At 40.9% G+C, this 8281-nt stretch overlaps 1 non-coding gene across 1 annotated transcript; it reads left to right on the plus strand.

Moving 5' to 3' along the window:
• Positions 1-6980: 6980 nt before the first annotated feature.
• LOC112062542 (U6 spliceosomal RNA) lies at positions 6981-7089 on the plus strand. Its single transcript, XR_002890788.1, has one exon. It is a non-coding gene; the product is annotated as a U6 spliceosomal RNA (small nuclear RNA).
• Positions 7090-8281: the final 1192 nt, after the last annotated feature.

Here is an 8281-nt window from a genome sequence, read left to right on the forward strand (position 1 = left end):
AAAGATATTCCTTGTTAGTACATGGGTAGATTCACTATCATTAAAAAGTCTATTTTTTCCAAAGTAATCTATTAATTCTCAATGCAATTTTCATAAAAATCCTAGAGTTTCTTACGGAACTTGATAAGGTGATAGTAAAGTTTACAGAAGATAATGGGCGAAGAATATCTAAAACAATTTTGAAGAATAACAAGTGAGAAGAACTCTCCCTAGCAGAGAGAAAGAGTTACTATGAAGCTATAGGTGATTAAAATAGTGCTTTTTTGAACCAGAGATAGGCAAATAGACCAGAGGAACAGAATAGAGAGCCCAGAAGCAAACCCATACATAAATGAAAAACTGGAGTATGACAGAAGTGGCATTGCAAACTGCTGGGAAAAGATGGTGTATTCAATAAATGATGTTGGGGAAATTGTTTCCTGTATGGAAAAATAGAATCAAATTGCATTTATACCTCAGAACATTTCCTGAAATATATTTTAAATAGATGAAAATCTAAATGGGAGCAGCAAACCTTAAAACATTTAGCAGAAACTATCAGAATGTGTTTTTTTTTCAACAGGATAGAAGGGATTTCTTAGATACTGGTTACAATAAAAGACTTGCAAATTTGATTTGTTTGAAGATTAAAACTTCTATACAACAAATAATTCCATAAAGTAAAAATACAAGCCACAGACTGCAAAGAGATATTAAAAGGCATTTACTCAACAAAAAACTGTCATGAAGAAAATGTGAACAACTCATAAAATGTAAAATACAACCCAAACAGAAAGAAAAAAGGGGGCGAGCAAAGGAAATGCACTGAAGAAGAAACCATAAGGACCAGTACATATACGACAAGATGCTCTACCACACCAGGAATACAGGAAATGCAAATTCAATCCACAAATACATAGCATCGCATACTTTTCAGATTGGCTGGAAATAGGAAATCTGACAATAACAGGGGTGAAAAGGATGAGTTCTCACACACAGGCAGTAGGAAGTAATGTGATACACTCACCTTGGGAAGCAAGCTGGCAGTAGAGATCACAATGCTGTAGATGTACCTGCCCTTTAACACAGCAAATCCACTGCTAAGTACTCACCCAAGAGAAAACTGCACACATCAAAATGAGACACGCATGAAGACAGTTACCAAGCATGGGTCTGTCATAGGAAAACAGAAGAGGAGAACAATATATCCATCAATATATGTCAATGGGTACATAAATTGTAGTATTTTTATACAATAAGTATAGTACACAGCACTTAAAATGACAGATCCTTGGTTAAACATCCCAAAACATAACATTGAGCAAAAAATAAGGATGATATATACAAGATGACAATAGTGAAATAAAAAATTTAAGTACACTAAAGAACACTATTTACCATTTTTTAATACCTGCATATGTTTTTTAAAAATATAAAAATATGGATAGTTGGATAGGAAGGATTCTTACCAACTCTAGGATTGTATTTACTTCTGGTCAGGGGCAGGGGTGGGGTGAAAAATGAGCTTGAACTATATTTGTATGGTTTGGCTTCTTAAAAAAACAAAATACCTAAGGCAAATATAACAAAATATAAGGTCTGGTAAATCTGGATGGGTATTTTTACATAAGCCTCTGACCTTTAGAGAAACGTCTGAAACAAAGTTTCCCTGTGTCAACAATGTCTTGATTTTCAAGTTCCCCTGTTTTTGTCAGCATTAGAGGAACATGGCCTCAGAGTTGGAATTAGATTAATATAAATAACATCTTCAAGCTATTCCTTATAAAACTCTATTATAGACTCTATGCCTACTATACATGCCTATCATGGAAGTAGGAAATAAACAGTAACTCACAGAGAAAATGCACCAGATTTAGTCCTAAACATATTCTTGGCAGCCTATCAGTGAGAAAAGCTAGAAACCACATCAAGGTCCAGCATCAGGGAAATAATAAATTATCATGGTACAACTACACTACAGTACGATAATTAAAAACCATGTTTTTTAAGAACATGAATGACATGAAACAGTAAGCAAATCTTACAACTTTATGTGTAAAATTAACTGAAAAACATATGATGCAAAATTAAACCACGAGCATATTTTGAACCATGTAAACACATTTATAGAAAAAAAAAAAGGCCTAGAAAGATCCCTCAAGCTCTTAGTGTTTTTTCCTTCTAATTTACTGTTATATACTTTCCCAAACTTTTTCAAATGTGCATTTATTATTTTCACATTTAGAAATAAATCCATTAAAGGCACATTAAAATGGAGAAAAGCAATATACCTCTTCCCTAATGTAAAAAGAAATTATAGTTTACCAAAGACAGTTTTCTCTATGTCTTAGACGTTAACTGGTATTTTCTCTTCTGTTTTGACACATGCCGCATCTGCTTAAAGTTTTAATCTTGATAAGAAATATGATAGGCTGCTCATTTACCTAGACATTAGGATGCACAGCCTGGGGCATCACTTTCTATTCTGGTAAAGAGAACCATTCTTTAGTCTTATCTTCACAGGAACTCTCACTGAGCTTCCCAGCTAAACTCTGGCATCCTGGCAGGTGGATACTTCAGTATATAAAAATTCAGCCCTTGGAAATGTTACAATGTTATTCTTTAAAAGAAGAAAATGTAAACTGAAGAATCTAATTAGGTAAGAGTTGGGTTGCCTCTCCTCAGCTGTCCTCTTAGAAATATACCAAAAAAAAAAAAAAAAAGAGAGAGAGAGACAAAGAAAGGAAAGAATCAAGTGGAAGAAAGGGGGTGGGCTAGGGTTAGGTGCAGACCAGATCAACTATCATAATTCAAATGATGGTTTGGATTCAAAACTCACTGGTTACATTTGCAAGGCAGAGACTGCAGCAAACACTTCATTTAAAATTAGTAAGAGAATGAGGGCATCATAAAGAGATTAAGAAATGGATTTGAAGTCAGTTCAGATTGGGGTGGTTGTGACCAGGAGACTCATTTGATACCCTGGGACTCTGTTTCCTCACCTGTGAAATGGAACTTTAATAATCACAAAGTGAACATCTGCTGTTTCTGGTCTGTCCAGCATTGGTGCCTTGAGGAGCCTTCCCTTCCCTAGTCCCTGTGGTTCTGGAAGGGCTGCCAGCCACAGGCTTCTGCATGGAAAAGAAGCCTTGTTACTGTCAGCTCCCATTCCCCTGGCTGCCGTAATCCATCCTGGGGTCAATACATCAGCAAAGGCTGGCCAGCTAGAGCCCTTCTGTGAGATTGTTCAATTTGATGCTGCAGGAGAAAAAAAAAAAAAAAAAGAGGTCTTGTCTTTGGATCATGAGTCTGGAAATAAGGTGCCATTTTCCTAGCCACACAGAGAAAGACTAGCTGCAGTCAGAAAGAATAAAGACAATACACACATAGAAGGGGAGAGATTGAGAGAGATCACGAGTGAGGGCAAGAGAGGCAGGAGGCAGGACCGCGGGATGGGAGACAACAGGGAGTAAAACATCTAATAGCAGTGGGAGAACTAGAGTGTTAAATGAGGAGGAAAAGCTGGAACAAGAGCAAGCTGTGGAGATGAGAGAGAAAATATAAATGCTGGAGATCACAAAGAAAACCAGAGGATGTGAGCCACAGAGATGAGATAGAGAAGAGGAGATTCGATTAAGGGAAAAGAAAGGGACCAGAGAGAGGAGGGGTTGTAGGTAGTGGAGAGAAGGGGAGAGAACAAGAGATAGAGGCAGATAACCCGAGAGATAGAGATGGAGGGAGAGGTGGGGAGAATGAGAACGTAGAGCGAACTCAAAAACCTCCTGCGCACTCACTGCATACAGAATCAAACCTGAAACTCCTTTCTGGCATTCCAAGTACGTGATGCTTGATCTGTATCCACATTTCCAGCCTCATTTCCCTCTATTCCTACCATCCCACGTGCCTTCTTGAGTTTTGGGGACACACTCTGACCTTTTCCACCTCTTTGCCCTTGGTTCCTATTGCCTCAGTCTAGAATGCTCTAGAATGCTCTCACCCCACTTCCATTCCCATTTGGACACATTAGCCTTGTTCCAGTGTGACAATTCAAATAGATCACCTCCAAGAAGTCTTCTGAGATATCCTAGTGGGAATTAATTCTTTCTCTAAAAACCACCTGATAATATTACTTCATTTTGGTACTCATATACCTGGTATGCCTCCACTAGTTGCAAGATTTAGAGATTTAAGCCCACTAAAATTCCACTAAAATTCACTAAATCCACTAAAATTCCAGGTGCTTTACACATAGAAATTGCCCAATAAGTGTTGGTTGTATTCACCTGAACAGCTCAGGAGCTGTTGACATTGTCACAGAGTGGCTCCCCCAAAATATCACCCAAACAACCTGATACGACAAAGCAGAATTTCTTCTTACTGTAGGAAATGAGAACACTACCTTTAAAGAGTCTTCATATCCTCACAAATGAAGAAGGGTAAACTGGGGAAGTTTATGATATTTGAAGTCTACTGAGAAGCATGTCTTTCAATGTGGGAAGCTTGGTTAGGATTGGGTAAGAATCATGATAAAGTAGTTTGGAAATTGAGGACACAGTATAGTGAAAATTTTGAAGAGGCATGTTCAAAGGGTGTTAGGATGTAAACTTGTTTAATGCTTTTCCCTACTTGAGAGCTGATGGATCTTCAGAATGCACAGTAAAGTTAACTGCAATATTTATTTTCTTGGGCAAGCTTTTGCTGAAAGAGTAAAGTTAAATTGATGAAGAAAGTATAATAGTAGAGTCATGTTAATGTGGATAGTAAGCTGTGGGAGGGGTAGATGGCTTCTTTCTTAGCATCAATGAGAATTTTCCAGGCATCCAGTAACAGCATTTTAAGGATGGATCCCCGAAGAAAAAAGAAGTAAAACATGACAAAGCTTCTTTATTGTCCCATCATCCTAAGTCTTTTCCATTAGTCAATTGCCTCATTCTTTTAAATGAGACAGAAACAACTAGAGCAGCACCCTGTGATTCCAACATACAGACCCAACTAGGAAATTTAAATCCAGATATTTTTAGAACTTTCAAGATACACCTAAAGTTCTGTATGTGGGAGAAGAACAAGAGAGAACAGTAAAGAATGGAGACTTTTTGGTTATGCCAGGAATGCTACACAAGCTTATTTTGCATGTCAAAATTCAGTTCCTAGAGGGCTCTTTTGAAGAGATTCTGAGGCCACCATGTCTGGGCTTAGCAGAAAGAGCAGTATGATTGATTACTGATGTCTGCCAAGGGCCCAGGAAAGGCATTGGTGGTCTGCATGTTAAGTATTTGCTATTTCTGGGTTATCGAGAAAAGACCAGACTTATTGTTTCACCCCATTCAGATTTTTTGTTTGGTTTTGCTTTGATTTTTGCTTCTCATTCTTCCTGTTAGAGCCACACTAAATCCAAGTGGCCACTGTGTCTTTACTGCCAAATTCTTTGGGTGAAGACTTTGGAGGGTTCCATGAAAATACAAATATTATTTCAGAGTAGAAAGACAGTAAAATGCCATTTTTAAAATATGACTCAGCCAGAATAGATTCAGCTGACCTAAATCTTGAGGGAAATGAGGTAAATATGAGGGAAATTAGGTAAATCAGAATATTCTGATAGGGTGGTTATTCAAGATTGTGGAGTAAGAGGATATGGAACTCACCTCCTCCCACAAGTACCTCAAAAATACATCTAAAAATGGAACAATTCCCACAGAACACCTACTGAACACTAGCAGAAGACCCCAAACACCTGAAAGGACAAGAAAGATCTCCACATAACTGGATAGGGTGAAAGGGAAAAAAAAAAAAGGAAGCTGATGGGACCTGCGCCCTTGGGAGGGAGCTGAAAAAGACGAAAGGTTCCTGCACCCTGGGAAGCCCCCACACTGGCAGGGAGATAAGCCGGGACAGAAAGGGACCTTCAGAGGCTCAGAGGAGAGCACAGCAACTGGTTTGTGGTAGGCAGAACAGAGAGAGACTTGCACATTTGATCCATGCCACCACCCTGTGTGCCCCAGCCTGAGATGCACATCTACAGGTACAGGCAGGGACTGGGTGCTGGAACTCAGGGCTTAGAGGACAGACCCAGCGAGAGGACCGCTGTTGGCTGTGCAGAGACAGACTGAAGGGACTAGCGTGTGGTGTGGCCGCAACCATGGTGTGTTGGCAGAAGCCCGGACCCACCAGAGAAGCAAAGTGCCATTGTTAAGTGGCCTGCAAAGGGAGGGGCAGGGTGGCTATCATGGCTTCTTTCTCCATGTGCTGGCCCCTGCTTCCCCAGGCTCTGGGAGAGTGTACCCCAGCCACTGCCCTGTGGTTCCCACCTCCATGGGCTCACATGCACCAGCCACCACCTTAGGGGCCCCTGCCTCAGCTGGGTCCCATGCCCCAGCTGCCACCTCAGCAGGTTCCAGGAGCAGCCATCAGCGGGTTGCCCACTCACAGAGGCAGGACCAAAACCAAAGCTGAGCCCCAGGGGCTACGAGACAGAATGCAGGGCTGAAATTTCTCCCCACGGCTGCATGAGCCACAGATATATACTTCCGCCACCGGCTTTGTAAACTGAGTGCCTGCAGGACATCTGAGAGGACAACGAGTGCTCCCCCGACTGGGATGGGTCTAACATTAGCAGCTGTAGGCTTTGTGGGTGTGTACACACAGAGGCCGGGCCAGGCCAGGGTCTGAGCTGCCTCTATAGCTCCCACAGTAGGACCAGGTTCATGACTGCTGCAGTCCTGGTACCTAACTTCAGTGGACCTGTGCTGGTGTACTTATGAAAACAACACCTGAGGGACAGGGCCGATTGCCGGCATACCCAAGTTTGAGACAGGACCAAAGGCAGTGCCAACAACAGTGTACTTTGTGAGCCCACATAACAAGTGACAGGTGACACAACAGAGCACACTCACCAATGAACAGCTCTGGCATAGGAATACTCAGTGGCTCCTCTCCCAGTGGGAGTGCTCCAATCCCACCTACCTCACACTGCAGCTCAAAAACACAGTTTAGAAATGGATCTGGTGCACTCACTTCAGCAGCACATATACTAAAATTGGAACGATACAGAGAAGATTAGCATGGCCCCTGCGCAAGGATGACATGCAAATTCGTGTAGCGTTCCATATTTTTGGCAGCTCTATTTACAATAGCCAGGATATGGAAACAACCTAAGTGTCCATCAACAGATGAATGGATAAAGAAGATGCGGCACATATATACAATGGAATATTAGCCATAAAAAGAAAGGAAATTGAGTTATTTGTAGTGAGGTGGATGGACCTAGAGACTGTCATACAGAGTGAGTCAGAAAGAGAAAAACAAATACTGTATGCTAACACATATATATGGAATCTTAAAAAAAAAAAAAAGGTCTGAAGAACCTAGGAGCAGGACAGGAATAAAGATGCAGACGTAGAGAATGGACTTGAGGACACGGGGAGGGGGAAGGGTAAGCTGGGACGAAGTGAGAGAGTGGCATGGACATATATACACTACCAAATGTAAAACAGATAGCTAGTGGGAAACAGCCGCAGAGCACAGGGAGATCAGCTTGGTGCTTTGTGTCCACCTAAAGGGATGGGATAGGGATAGTGGGAGGGAGATGCAAAAGGGAGGAGATATGGGAATATATGTATACATAGAGCTGATTCACTTTGTTATACAGCAGCAACTAACACAACATTGTAAAGCAATTATATTCCAATAAAAATGTTAAAAAAAAAAAAAAAGAAATGGATCTGGGGGCTTCTACACCTACAACTAGGGAACAGACTCAGCCCCTAACAGGGCAGTGACAACCACAGAGCAAAAAGGAGGCCCTGCTCACTAGTCACTCAATATTCAGTGCAGGCTCTGGTCACCACAACTCCAGTCAAGCCTCCTATCAAGGGGATAATGACCAGCATACGTTGAGGAAAGAGTTGGCAGTCATCCACACTAAAAATATCCCTTGCACCAAAAAATATTAAACCCACACAAGCTACACAGGGATGCTCCCACATAAAAATAGCCCTCCAAGACCACAGTAGATAATTGTTTCTCTTAAACTCATACAGCAAGAGAAATATAAGTAAAATGAAGAAGCAGAGGAACCTCTCCCAATTAAAAAATCAAGAGAATTCCCCTGAAAGAACAACGAAACAGACCTCTTCAGTCAAATAGACACTGAGTTCAAAAAGGAGATAATGAAAATACTGAAGGAATTAAGAAGGACTATTGACAGAAAGGCAGATTACTGTAAAAAGAAACTAGAAACTATAAGGAGGAGCCAAGAAAAATTAGAAAATTCATTCACCAAGATGAAAGCTGAGCTAAAGTCAAT

Source organism: Physeter macrocephalus, chromosome 8 (genome assembly GCF_002837175.3).
Source record: "Physeter macrocephalus isolate SW-GA chromosome 8, ASM283717v5, whole genome shotgun sequence".
In the NCBI taxonomy this organism is placed as follows: domain Eukaryota; kingdom Metazoa; phylum Chordata; class Mammalia; order Artiodactyla; family Physeteridae; genus Physeter; species Physeter macrocephalus.